Genomic DNA, 15,471 nt, shown 5'->3' with positions numbered 1-15,471 from the left:
GAAGTGTAAAATTTTGCGTTTTTAAAAATTCGAACTCTTTTAACGTGCAAAACAGTTCAAATAACATCAAACAGAAAGTAAAAAGAAAAATCAGATTTAATCCATGAAATCTTCGTGAAATTCCAGTTTCTCTGTCCCGTTTGCACGAAGCAGACATTTTGGTCCAGTTATCGACCTCACTGTCGTGGACGGTATTCTGCTTGCACCCAGAAATCATGAACTTCGCCCTTTCATCTCATTTCTCCGGTTACACGATTCTCTAGTCTCCGGCCTATGCTTTACAGCCCCGCGGCTTCATTTGCAAGAGACTCCAGATATACGAGAAAGGGAGAGGTCAGAGCCGCACATGAGTGCAGCGTCTACGTGTTCGAGTGCTTTCCTGTTTTGCGCTATATATCGTGCATCATGATAATGGAATGCTCTCAAGGTATATCGTCGATACCCGCACAGCACTTCCGTCAAACATTTTCAGGTTTCAAAGAATTTAAGTGTGATTTGCCAAATGCTTTAATATTATTATTAACATCATAATAATATATATTCCAGAGTATATAATATGAGGAAATTATAGATAAAATATATGTATAAAATGCATAAGAGAGAATGAAAGAAGGAGAGGGAAAGAGAGAGAAAGAGAGAGAGAGAGAAGCTAGAATATAGCAATATAGAAATATTGGCAGTTATGAGAAATGCTCAATTCCATATCAAGAATATAAACTATGCAGATTTTATAAATGTAACATATTGCGTCATACAGCATCTTGAAATTTAAATATCGGGGATAATATCGAAATAGTTTAGCTTTCAAATTCAGGTGGAATCTACTTTATAGTATACGTGACGTAAATTCGAAAATCTGGCGAGGGAGCCATTTATATCCGCAATGCGCAACGCGGTAGATATGCAGTTCTCTCTTTCTTTCTCTCTTTCTTGCTCGGAATGATTATAAAGTCTACAAAATATACAGTCTTGTCAAGTTTGCCAATTAATATTCACAATTAAGAAAAGTGAAAAAATTTTTTAAAATAAAGGATGAATATCAAATAAAATGTCGATCATTAATTAAGGAGAAAGGAGCAGCACATAATTTTTCCAAAGTGTTGAACACATTATTTTTCCTGTACCGCAATGCAGAAGTACCGCTAAAACACTGTTCACTGCAGTAGCAAGTAACACGATTATCCACAACTGCAATGGCTCTCGAATACGTATAATACTTCGCTTTTTCACACATATACACATCATAGTAATATTAATAAAAATTAAATATACGTTATGTTCTCTTACAATACATTTTACATTTATAAATACATTTTTATCGCAATTACAATCTTCTTATATCTGAATCTTAAATGTAATGTAAATATTTTATTTCCATCGCGTTATAACAAAAACCATAAAACTTATTGCATAATTTATTTAACTGTAGAAAATACGAAATAAGAAAAATGTAAAACAAAATTTGATTCTATATAATATATATTAATTTATGATATTTTCATGATATCATTTCTTCTTTAGCAATATCATTCTTTAGTGATATCCCAAATCTGACAATGAGTAATGTAGTACCATAAAGTCTTTACTGTATTCTTACATCAATAATAAATTTTGCATATAATCTTACTCAGTAAAGTATCGTTTACTCGAAATATAATTATCTATATCCCGGAAAGCATATCTTGTCTAGTATAGATGAACTATCTCAAAGTAATACGATATGACCAAACATGCTCTCGTCTAGAAATCTATAGAATTTCGAAGAAAGTTTACGAGAACTCTAAGCTTATCTTGCTCGACATAGAATGTAATGTATACGAAAATATATTGTAGGACAAATCTTCAAAATAACATCTCTTTCTGTATATTTATGTCTAATGCCTAATGCAAGACATGAAATAATCATAACAACATAAAAGAAAGATTTCATTTTATTCGCAGATATATTCGCAAGGAACGACAGTTGACACGTTGCGAAATAATGCACACATTTTTCTCAAAACTACACAACCTTTTTATTACATTATTAAAATAAAGTAATTCAATAATTAATTAATTTATATTTACTATTCATTACAATAAACTTCTTAGGTCTCTAAAAACGTTTTTTAAGAAAAATCTCGGGGAGCCAATTTTTATCGAACCATTTACATCTTGATACTTAAAGTAAATTAAAATTTTAAAGAGACAAAATTTATGCAAATAAAAATACATAACACGTTTATTTTAATAGCGACCACAAATTAAAACCGAAATTTAAGTATTTAAGTGTTCAGTTCCATCAGCAGTTTAAATTAAGCAAAAATAGATTTAGTAATTATAAAGAAGTTGTTGAGATCTCTCCTTCTTTCATGTAAGTAGATATATTTGTAACAAATCTAAATCTACAACAATAATGTTATTTTCAATAATTGGAAAATGTACAATAGATACGTGAGAACCTAGTAAATGTAACAACTATTCACTAGCTAACGTCCAGTTCTGCGTATCATTTATTGATAAAGTTTGTTGTTAACATAGACATTACCAACTCTTGCAAGATCAATTAGTAACAAATTTCATCAAACAAGGTGCGCATTCCATATATACAGCATGCATGGCAAACACGCAGCGACAACCAATAAACTATCGGAGGCCACGTCGCTCGGTTAATTAGCAAGTAATTAATGGTGCTAGGACGCATGCTACGTCAATGTGAAACATCGGCACTTACACTCAAGACATTTCGTGCAACAAGTACAACACACTCTCTCTGTTGAATGTGGCTGTACACAGTACCTGCCGATTGTTTCGCACTTAACACTTCGAATCGCTCTAGCACGCCAAGCTTGGGGGCTTCCCCCGAAGAAGTCACCTCAGTGTCACGTGCCGGCGGTAATGGCTGTTCACCCGCTAATTCTCACAGTCGCGACGTTGGGTAAAAATATGCTCGGGAATACGCGACTTCGGCTGTGCTTTGTAAATGTTCTACAAAATATCTCGGTTCCGCGGTTTCTTCAGTTTCCCTCTCGTTCCCTCAGAATAATTGACTATAATTTTTTACTAGAGAATGGCCCCAGGAATAAAATTGTGTAAACTCGTGACAATACGCTCTAACGAATTGCAAATTGGTCGAATCGATGAATCGCTCTTCGTCAAAAAATATGGTCTCTTCCTTTTGGTCCACTTGTCGTATTCAATTCGACGGAATCAATCGAGCTGGTGTTACAAGGTATGCAACTGCTTCATTTGTAACGTATGTGGAAAGCTCGTATCTCGTAGCTCTCCTTGGTCCTCAGAGTACATAAACAACCTAAAGCAACTCCGAGCAAAAGGTAACTGTAATGGAGAACGCTATTAACGAAATAAATAGATATGCCTTCGTTTCATCATCTCCGAGACATATAATTTAATCGGATTTGTACTTTGTAGTAACGCGATAACGTTTACCGGGGCAATCAGGTGAACTGAACGATCAAATGCGTTCGATCTTCCTCCCGGTATTCCAGCCGATAAAGTGGCGCAAAAAGACGACTTCTTTAATTAAAAACGTTGCATTTGCACTGAGTAGCTCTTTGAAACGTCGGATTGAAATGATGTATATCAGCAGGGCTACCAGTGCGGTTTCCAAGGTGCACTTAGCACGTAAGTAGCTATCTGCGTCAAAGGACAGCTCGAATGCAGTTAGGATTATACAACTTGAGTTGAGTAAACAGTTAGAGACACACAGTAGCGCAGTAGGTTTATCATGATACATCTAATTCATTGAGGATGGCATATGCGCCACGAGAGAATCTCTGTCTCAAAAGCTTTATTACTATTTAACGTGGATAATCAGCGAATGTCCATGCGGGTCGATCCCGGGATAAAGGAATAAAATATGCAAATAGTTCGCAAACGATTTGCAAATAACTGCAAAAATTCTAATATACTACTTAATCAGCAGGTAAAATCACGTTGTAAATTGAATATCTATTGAATATCGATGATTTCGTAGAGTTCCCTCCACATGAACAACCCTACTGGAAATTGAAAAACCCTATAAAACTTTCCATTGTCGTCCAATAATTTCTTTGGGAAATTACAATCGATCGGCAAAGCAAATCCGCGAGCATCTCAATGTTTAGCTAAAGTGTTAAATCTCGTTCGAGAAAGCGATCGTATCGCGCCTCGTCGTGAAAATTACGCCTCGTTTGCGTAAATAGATGCGTAAAGTATTCCGGGAAAATAAGGATGCGTATTTTGTAGAACGTTCTTCTTTAGAAAATGTCACTTCAGGATCGCAACTGCCAAAGAAACTAATTCGTTCGAGGAAATTGTATTCAACTGACACGTTGATCGAGATTGGTGATATCCAGAGCCGCTCGAGTCGCTCTTCGAGAAAACCTCGGGGAAACTAGTTCTATAATATAGTAGTTACACGTTAGAAATCGCAATCTGGAAATTTAATCTTGCGATTCCTTATAATTTAAAGTTGCAGAAAAAACTATATTTACGTATTCAGCGTTGCTATGCAAATTTCTCTAAAAGTAAACTTTGAGAAAATGTAACAGAAGACGCGTATTTAAAATTTTGTAGTTGAGATTGCCACGGCCTCTAACATTTTCGTATTTAGAGATTCTAATTTTGCTCCAGAGACGTAGAAGTCTATTTGCGTTCCTCAACTAAACTGACATCGTGACCAAAGCAGCAAACTTGACTGGCATTTTGTATTGTTATCACAACAATTGTAGGCGGCAGTGAGAGATTTGCAACAATTTTCACGCATTGAAGAATTGGATTCGTCATCAAAAGAGTTTGTAGGCTTGTTCAAGTCATGCAAATAAGCTTTAATATACGCTTTAATATAGGAAAACTGTATGATCAATAACTGTATCACCAATAGTTTTATTGTGTGTTTCTTATTTAGTGTTCTTTGAAAAGTTATACGAGTATTACTCATATATTCGTATTTTCATATATTCGTATTTTGCAGAAATCAGATTCATTGGAATAGATCGATATATTTCAAATGAGACGTTGAAGTATCAGTAGGAGATATTTTATGACAACTTGAAATCTCATTTTACTGGTGTAACCATTTGACCAATACGTTCAATCTGAGCCATAAAATCTTTGCAATATCGAGGTTTCTCACATTTACAAAAAATTACAAAAAAAAATAAAAATGGCTTAACAATATTGAAGAGCTCTTATAAAAAATAGTTACTATTAAATATATGATTGGTAATATAATTTTATATCTCGTTCGTATAATTTAAAAGTTGCAATACTACAATCCGATAAACATGTAAGCAGAAAAGTATAAAAATATTAAATTTAACAATGTACAAATTAGCTAAATATATTTTTTCGATATGATACAAAAACGGGCAATATGTATTGAAGCATACAGACAGTTGATTGCATATGCAATTATAGAATAAAAATTTGGAAAAAATTGCTGTGAAAAGCATATAAACAAAATTATTACTATAATAGTAGTATTATTGTGTAATTAATATATATTGAACATACACATACACGTTCGCACAAGCTATTTTGTGTTATTCTGAATATAATGATGTAAATAGCAATTTAAAAATTGCAAAATTAGATGCAAAACTTTAAGCAAATGTAAATGGAACACGTAAAACGAAACGTTCTTTGATTTCATTGTATAAGTGCATTGAAATTTGACCTCTCAATGTGCTACGTCAAAAGTACGGGTTCTAACTACGAATGTGAAGCAACACAAGTGACGTGTAATTTCGGCGCGACACCGTATAATTAACTTTCGTCGTCGGCGCCTTTCAGAAGGAAGAAGGGTGAAACCACCAGAAACCATGGGAACACGAAACACTCCAGGAACTATGAAAATCAGCCATAGCCATCTGTTTCCTGCCGTATTTTCGACAGAGGACACTCAATTTCCCACAACTTCGAATTGGTCAGATTACGGTGAAGAAGGAGCATGGCTTTCAGAACACGAAGGGATGAGAGCAGCGCTATGCTGTGACACGTACATATATCACCAAATCATGTGCCCTGAATAAAATTCGCGAATATCCGATAATAGGATTCAAACACACGGGAGGGGGACTGGAAGCGTACTAATCTTCTGGATTTACCTCTAGAGAGAAAAGAGAGTTACGTGGCAGCAATTCTTGCGCAAAATGAACGGCGAGCTCAACTTTTAAGATCGAATATTTTGCCTTTAACGTGCTTTACTTGTCGATATTGCGATGAAAAAGTATATCACGCACATCGACTTCGTAATTATACCCCCAAGAGCGCGTAAAAATGACTTTCCTTGCTATTATTAAATTATAAAGCATATTGCGATACGGAGGTTTACGAGGATAACAAATCGTAAGCTGAATTTTGCTCTGTTTGGTTGGCTAATACCAATGGAAAAATAACATCTGATTGTGAGTATCTCTTCGTTCCTGGTCTGCTAAGCTGATAACAAGCATGGGTAACTGTGCTAACTGGCTTTCAACGATCTGAAACCGATGATTGGAAACCGCGTTAGACCTAGAAATGCTTTCATCCCGGATTTCATGCAGGAATGCAGCCGAATCAGATTCGATTACGTGCGGTATTTCGCCGTCGAAGAATCGATCAATGCACAATTACAACGTGATCCTTCCGTTGCCTATAATTATGTCTAATGTCTGTCTACTAATTTTGCGGGGACAGAGAATACCCGATTAATTGCAAAGCTTTTCATCCAGCTCCGCCTCCATCGGAAAAGCATGCCGACGACGACGATGGCGATGACGATGACGACGACGTGCTTGAGTGCTCGAAGCTATGGATCAAATTGAAGTCCAAGATATAGCGGTGCAATGACAACAGCAACTACAAACCTCTAATAAAGCGATATTGCACGCACCGATTTATCTCTTCGTTTTCAAGATTTCTACGGAAAACAACACGAGATTTGCAATGCGAATACGTTTGTTCGTTGTAAACCTTTGGGACGACGAAGCAAAAGAAGACAATAACATAATTATAAAAATGCAACGCACTTTATAATGGAAAAAGTTTTCTTCTTAAGTCGGTCGCAAATATCATTATAAAAGTTCCTCTTTTTTCAGATTCTGAACTATAATATTTGTATCGGAATACAAGGGAATATAGCTTGGAATAAAAATGTGCGATGAACACTAAACACATTGATTAAACAACAACGAAGAAAACGATTATATTCACGGATTGAGTGACGTCGCTCGAATAACCTTAGATGAATCGGTAGAAACGGATTCCATTTTCTCGCTCAGACAGATCTGTTTACATTTACAGCAGAGGAGTTTATGTAATTTTACCTCCTTCTTGAGCAGATTCCAAACAGCTGCAGCGATGCAAAGAAGATACTGAAGACATCCGATTGATTTCTCGAGCGTTCCGAAAACACAAATTATATAATGAATTTGAATAAAATAATAAACCGAAAACATTTTGAAAGTTTTTCGTTACTCAACAAGAACCATGCTTGATTTTTAATTAGATTGATATAATAGTAAGTTATTTTATTCTCTTCCTGGAACGTAAATACTTATTTTTTATGTATTTATTTAGTAATTAATATATTAAATTAATTACCTAAGTAATTCCCTCCCGAATATTTCTATATTAATTACTTAAGTAATTTAATTTTCCTCCCAAATATTTTTGATATCCTAATTAATAGAATATGTAAAAAAATAATTTAAATATTTTGTATCGTTTTTTATAATTCTTCCAAGCTACAATAATGCATGTTACAATATCATAATGTTAAATATGTTCGCATTAAGGATATAGAAATCAAAACTGTTTATACAATACCGTTGAATGAAATTAAAGTGCTGCTATACTTTGGATGGAATCGCTTTAATTTCAACGTATTATACGAACGCTACAACGAATATCTATGAAGACGTTCTTTCCTCGTAATCTCGCCGAAAATGTAGGTCGCCAGTTAACATTCAAATCGACCGGATGTACAGCTAATCCGGCAATAATAGACCCTCAAACTACGAAAGCTGTTACTATCTCAATGCAAGGTCGGAATTAAGCGAAGACTCAATTATCGTGGTGATGTAATGACGCCGCTTGAACACAACTAATGAATTGTCATTTGAAGTCGCTTGATTACAACGGATCAGCCGATTTGTTGATTTGCATGTTTTCACACGAGGGGAAGATAAATCTGCCAAATCCTAAATCTGATCTGACACGCTTTGCGAAAGGTCATTTTCCGTTATTTTTCGAGAGAAACATCGAGAAGCACAATTTGATGAAATAGTTTGGCGTATCAATGATAATTGAAGCACACCTACACATAATTTCTATGTAAATCACGTAAATTTATACAAGGTTAAGATAAAGTTCAAATCATAATCTGTATAGAAATTTAGAATAGAAAACGGAATACATTTATAAAGAGAGAAATCAATTCTTCTAAATTAAAACATAATAATAAATATATATTTTCTTTTCAAATGATTAATATCACACATAAGTTACCATCATTACCTGCATCATTATCAAAAGTCTCAGAAATCATCACAGAGTAAATTGTATAAGTTCCGCAAATTGAATTACAAAGATGCACAGAATCTTGCGAACACTTCAATAAACACATATCAGTAAGTCAATTATTCTGCCGAGCGCAATTTCTCTACTAAATTTCGAAAGAATTTCATTTGATTCTGATATACCATACAAATTGAGATCTATTATAAACATACGAACTGTGGAAAGTTATGAAAACTATAAAAAGCACAGATTTCATTTGCTTAGAAATCAAATTTCACGAAATAATAGTGCGTCACATTTCTCAAATATTAAAAATATTTTTTAAAATATTCAATAGTTTCGTATTCAAATTTTCAAAAAAAGCACTAGAGAGGAAATTCTCATTTATGCTTTTAAACTTGATAAGATAAATTCTTGTTATTCATTCTCTATTTTTAGATAAGTGTCTATACAGATGAAATTGCCACTTTCTTTCCCGTTCTACTTCTTGTGCTATTCTATGTTGCAGAAACAATATAAGAATTGCCTTTTATCTCTTCCCTAAACGTTTCCCTAAGCGCTCCGGTCTTTTCTTGAAGACGATAAGAAATCTTAAAATCTTAAAATGGTAGCGAAAAAATTTATGGCATTTAAAATTATTAAATACCGCTTTATTTTCTTTGATGCATTAAAGTACATTAAATCTTCTTCTACTTTTTCTGTAAATAAACAGATATATTAATTATATTAATTAACTAAAAATTAAAATTAACAAACTAAAAAATATTCCAATACAGATAAAATTTTTTTAAATTATAAAATTATAATTATATCAAATTTTAATCAATAAATTTAATAAACACGTTTAAATATTTATAATATTTATAAAATGAGAGCAATGTTTATCAGATTACAAGCCACATATGTGTATATAGACAGCTTGCAGTTTAAAATTTATTATTTAAACTTTAAATAATTATAATTATAATTATCATAATATTAATCATATATTTTCATGTGAGAATATTTCCTTAAGGAACAATATTCCTGACATGAATAGACGAAATAACAGAGTATTCAGAAATGGTCATGACTTTATAGGGTAGTTTTTTTATTTTTTCTTGTTTCATACTGGTTAACTATTGGTGGTTTCCTTCGAGTAGAAATGTGCATTCATCGGATGCAATCGTGCGCCTGGAAGCTTTCGAAGCAACTTAGTGGTATGGTACCTGACTGAATTTCCTGAATAACTTTCCTGAATCAGATTTAAACTCAATCGCAGTATTCGCACGGATTGATCGAAAGATGATAGAGTCAGAAAGATCAACGTGATGCAAAAAAAGAGAGTTCATGAGAGTAGTATTGAGAAACGAGCAATCCTCATTGCGAAAGTACCAATTAGGAAAAGCGTATCGTATCCCGCGAAGGTATTACACTGACCTCGTTCTTGACTGACAGTTGCAGCAAGATTGAGTCACTTATAACATCGACTGCTTGCGACACGCAAGTTGACACAGCATTCTCACATGAACCCTTCCTGTCTCAAAGATCGATCCGCCACATCAAACATTATAACCAGAGATGATTGTATACTCATATAGCCATGTTTGTATGTTTAATCGCATAGTCATGTGAGGCGATTATTACGGGATTAATTTTCTGTTAAGTGTATTTAAAATTAATTCAAGATTAAAATTATTTATGATATTAATAATTTTATTAAGGTTAAATTTTAATATAACTTAATATAACTTTAGATCTCGTTTTCATGAAAATATCCATTATTCTATTCTTATGCTAACTCGGTTTTGTCACAATAATTTTGGCTCATATATATTCCATTTGTAATTTCAATGGATTGTTGCTCTCTCTCGAGCAATCTATAAAACTTGTCATTTGTTTGGGAATTGATGCACGAATCATTCAACATCGCAAAATTCGGCCTACTTAGTACCGCGTACGTTATTATATGAAACACGTGCAGAATACATTCGTATACGTGTCATGAATTTATACAATCGCGCGCGCGCAGCGTACATTTTACGTCTTTCACACGAGCGAGCATAATTTCAAAAGAGCATACACGCACAGAGGGTCTATTAACAAGCATTACGGTGCCAAAGAACATCGGCGCTAAAATTGCCCGACTTTATAGTCGCTCAATTCTAGCTACAAAGAATTCAATTATAGATTTTTATATCAAAGTAATTCCACCAAAAAAATTTCGAGCACACACGATATGACTTTTCCATTCCAGTAGGTAACATTTTAAAAAATTCAAGCAATCCATCGATAATATTTGATTTTGTTATATTTATTGAATATAACGATGATCAAAAATGAAGTTTATCCTTTACGATAATATAAAGTTTATCCTTGAAGATATTTCCCCATGGAGATATATGTCTTTCTATCTTTTTCTACATTTTGTTATCGATCGGTAACATAATGTGTATGAAATTAAAAGCTATGGTGTGTGCTGGAAAATAACAGAGAAAGATCAAAAACTCTCATATGCCATTTATATGTATAATAAAAAATGGTTTAAAACATGTTACATGCTTTATTAAGTTTGCTGTCGCCATGACAATGAAACAGTTAATGAACGTTTTACGCGACGTAATTTAATTACACTTTTACCAGATATATGGACAGCATAATTACGTACATAATGAGAAAACAGAAAAACAGCTCATCTTGTTTAATACATTGCGTGATAATGCGATATACGTCCTATTACGTGCTTACTTACTTGAATTAACAAAAATGCAAACAAGTTCTTTCATTTACAAATATAATTATGTTAAAAGTAGTTATTTTGTACTATTACTGGTAATAGTTAATTAGTAAAGTTCATTTTATTTAAAAAAAAGACATAATAAAAATTTAGATTCGTTTTTTCTCAAATTTCAAAATTAAACTTTTTTTAATTATTATAAAAGTGCTGAGTATCTCGCACGTTTTATTATTTGAAAAATTGCAGATAATAATGTATTGCATATTATGATCCAAACTTTAAGTAAAATAAACCTAAAAATTTCAACAATAAAATGAAATATTTACATCTAATTTTAGATCAATGATTATTAACATCGGTGAGATGGATCTTTCTTTCTTCACGTAAAACCACAACTGGAGCATAAACTTACACATCGGCATAGATACGCATTTATCACACGCGTTTATTTGTATAGATGCGCGTTTGAATGTATGTTTCTCTGATTACGCCAAACACGCAGCTACTGTTTCCGATTCTATCTGAATTTCAAAAACAAACTCATCAATTGACATTGATCCGCGCGTTGATGCGTTCATTTGATAGTGGTGCACCCGGAATATGAACATAAGTTACGTAACTCGATGATGACATTTGCATTCATTTTTCAATCCTTTGTGTGCTTTTGTAACACATATAAAATTATTTTGCTAGTGTGTCTTCTCAATTTCTCAATAACGCGATACGTGCACTGAATTCTTACATATTTTAATCGAAGAATGTTTCAATCAGAAGAGGTATCAACAAAGAACTGCAACTTTGGAATTTCCACCTGCTGTTTGCGTCAATAAATTTGTGTTAACAAAAATTTACAACACGTCCGCATTGATGATATACTTTCAGTTTTATCTAAAAATATAAGAGCAAGCAGAACCTAAACCGCAGTTGTCAATATATCTTAATCATTTAATTATAGTACAATACTCATCGAACGTTATGATCTTCTTCAGCGGATATATAACAGACTATTTTTAATTTTCATTTTTAATTATAATTACAACTTTATCTTTTAGAAGCATAAAATGCCTCAGAATGATCTTTATACACCGATATTAAGATCACCGATATTTATTTCGGATTTGTTTCCTAACATAAAAAATAAAATATGCACGGAGAACACGTTATATATTTTTAATATATCCTAATGTACATGACTGAAGCTCTAAGGACTCTAACTTTACACATACAAGCGCACGAAGAATCGATGATTCGTATGAGATGATGAGAATAAGCACAAAAGAGTGTGTAGCTTAGCTCCTCTTGGACTGCGAAATTAAAAGTCAGAAGTGTACTACGATTTCCCGAATCGCATGTCGCGTACTATTGTCGAGTATGAGCACGATTCCATCCTGCTTTTCACCGTTTTCCATTAGACGCTTCCGTATTTACGACGCCTTCGTTGGTACGGACAATGAACACGCTAGGTAAAAGCTGGATTAATTAGAGAAGTCAACCCGACTCGCGGTGCTCTCAGCCTTCAACATTTTGCAATCTGTTACCTCTTCGTTTGTTCGCTTTATTGTTCGCTAGTCGCGGATGTCATTTATCCGCCGCGTAACTTATTTGTTAGCGCGCAAAACGTTAAAATAAAAGGCAAAACGTGACTCTGATTAATTAAATTCGAATTAAATCTTTGATTTTACATGTATAATAATGAATGTGATTGGACCCATACACACACATACACACACATACACACACATACACACACACACACACACACACACACACACACAATAATGCATACTAATGCGCTTAAAGGCTATTGTACGTAAATTGACGTAAAGGTATGCGCATAGTACATAAGCGATTTGGCCTCGCGAAATACTAAATATAATTTATTACATCGTTTGACAGAATAAAGAGAATAAACATTCCATTATAGTATCCAATAGATGTTATTTCATGGGCTTTAATCTGTAGCAGTGCAAATGCATATCATTGCATCAGACTGACTTTAAAAATACGATTACAAATATGAGATTTATTTGCGTATCATATAAATATATTCTTTTAAAACATAAATAACATATATCTACTTAATTTACACATTATGTTAACAAGTTGTACAATGTAAGTCAACTCAATTTTTCAAAATAATAGAGTATGTACATCGATTGGAGAATATAGATATGTCCACAATACTGATACCATGTATCACTTTATTGCTATGGACCCCGTAAAGATTTTTAAAATGTATTCACCAATCGACAACTTAGAATATAAAAAAACGAGACAAAAATATGATAATCCTTATGCGCATACAAAGCTGTGAATTTGTTTTCCAAAATCGAAGAACACATCTTGATGTGAGAATATCAATCAAATCGGTCTAGAATGGTGAGATCACATTGAACAGTTCTCGATAAGATGAAAGAATCGTTATTTTTGGAGCCTTTATCACACGATCACCACGTAACAAGTATATGTGCCAACTGATCTTCTTTTTCAATAAAAAACGCTGCAGGATATTGAGGGTCGGCTTGATGATGAATTCTAGATATGCTTCGTTGCCTCGGTAACATCTTTCCGATGTTAGAGCTTTTTGCGCTACAGGAGATTAGAAATAAAATGCTCGTAAAAGCTTCTTTCCCGTCTCTTTCCGAGCAAAGAAGAAAAATTTGCACTGTTAAAGCTTAGAGAATATATGTATAATAAACCCGTCATAATAAATCCGTATTCGTTAGTATTTGATTCTATTTGTATCATGTTCGATCTAATTCGCTCGCGACAAAAGTGACGCATTAAAAAGTTTTTAATAAATTTAATTTTTATATTATATGTTATAATATAATATAATATCTTTTTAAATATCTCCTATTTTATAATAAATAAATATAAAACATCATAACAATGGTTTTACTAGAAATTATTAAAATCAAATTATTAGTAGCAATACACACTGAAAGAGAAAATCCGTGTTTCTTGAACTTCACGATATATTTCAAACTTCTCCAACTAATTAATTATGTACAATGTGCGTGTACTGTATTTTTTTTCTTTTGCTAGAAATCGATATCTTTTTCTACATCTGATTATTACGATTTTTTAGCATGTTCTATTTATCATACTGATAAAAATATAATACAAAAATATACGAAAATTTAAAAAATAAAGTAAGAAATATAAAAGAATAATAATATATCATGTCTGCTATATCAATTAAATATTGCATCTATCATTTATGTAATATATTGATAGTTTTTAAATTGTATTTTCACACTAGTCATTTTCTATTTAATCCGTATAATTCAAACATGTCTTGAGTATTGTGGCATTAATACTGTGAAATTATAGGTATTTCACAAAAACAAACAATGATAATATAATAAAGAATACAATTCGCAGTAACAAATTTCCTTTTAATCAAATTATGAACATCGCAACACAAGCATAACAATAACATAAGTAAAAGTCTCAATTAACATTTCTATTAGAATATAAAAATTTTTTATATAATTCTGTCTCCATAAAAAAATTTATAAAAATATTTCATATATAAGGTATGAAAGCTGCAATGAGATATCGAGAAATATTTAATCTTTCTGTTTCTGTCTCTCTCTCTTTCTCTTTGTCTTTCTCTCTCATCTACGTAATTGTGAAATATTCTAAACCCTAATATAGTATAGTTAAAAAACTCTTAAACCGCAAATAAACAAATGTTGCATCTTCGAGGTATACAACTGTGTAACTTCTAACGAATATCTTTCAAATATGAAAATTAGATCTCAGAAAAGATATATAAACTTCATCAAATATTTACCCTACTGAATTGAACGGAATTATCTCTGAATTATTTGCGCAAGAAAAGATATCCCAAGAATCGAACCAATCATCACGCGTCTGCGATACTTCCAATCAACCTGTATGTAACTGTAACTCGCTATAGAGATCAATTGCAAGCTTTTTTTTTAAGCATAAAGTATCGCATCAAAAACACTCTCTTGCGGTACAAATATTGAATTTACTACAAACAATTTTTTCAAGATTGAATGCAACTATATCATATAATAAAAAGAATCAGACACGGGACTTTATTTAATCGTCAAATGTTCAATTCAAACCGAAACCTATCAGATCCACAATATTTTTCGAATGTGTATCGAACAATGTAAATATATTGCAACCCTTGGTAACGTCTATAGTAAACTTTGAAATTTTAGACTAGTGAAATATAAAACGCGATCAACGTCAAATAAACATCCAAAATTTAAGCGTTTGTATCAATCGAT

The 15,471-nt window shown here is 32.7% G+C and overlaps 1 protein-coding gene across 15 annotated transcripts in view; it reads right to left on the bottom strand.

Moving 5' to 3' along the window:
- Positions 1-15,471, bottom strand: part of LOC105287946 (potassium channel subfamily T member 2) — a 161,017-nt gene that overhangs the window by 99,690 nt on the left and 45,856 nt on the right. The window contains exon 2 of one of the 15 annotated variants that reach the window (XM_026975566.1): positions 2,779-3,318. The exons of the other annotated variants lie outside the window; for them this stretch is intronic. The gene's annotated coding sequence lies outside the window, so the exon portion shown is untranslated. The remainder of the gene's footprint in view (positions 1-2,778; positions 3,319-15,471) is intronic. 15 annotated transcript variants of the gene reach the window in all.

The sequence above is a fragment of the Ooceraea biroi genome, chromosome 2 (genome assembly GCF_003672135.1).
Source record: "Ooceraea biroi isolate clonal line C1 chromosome 2, Obir_v5.4, whole genome shotgun sequence".
In the NCBI taxonomy this organism is placed as follows: Eukaryota; Metazoa; Arthropoda; class Insecta; order Hymenoptera; family Formicidae; genus Ooceraea; species Ooceraea biroi.
The sequence above is the reverse complement of the archived record's forward strand: the minus strand, read 5'-3'. Positions and strand labels throughout refer to the sequence as shown.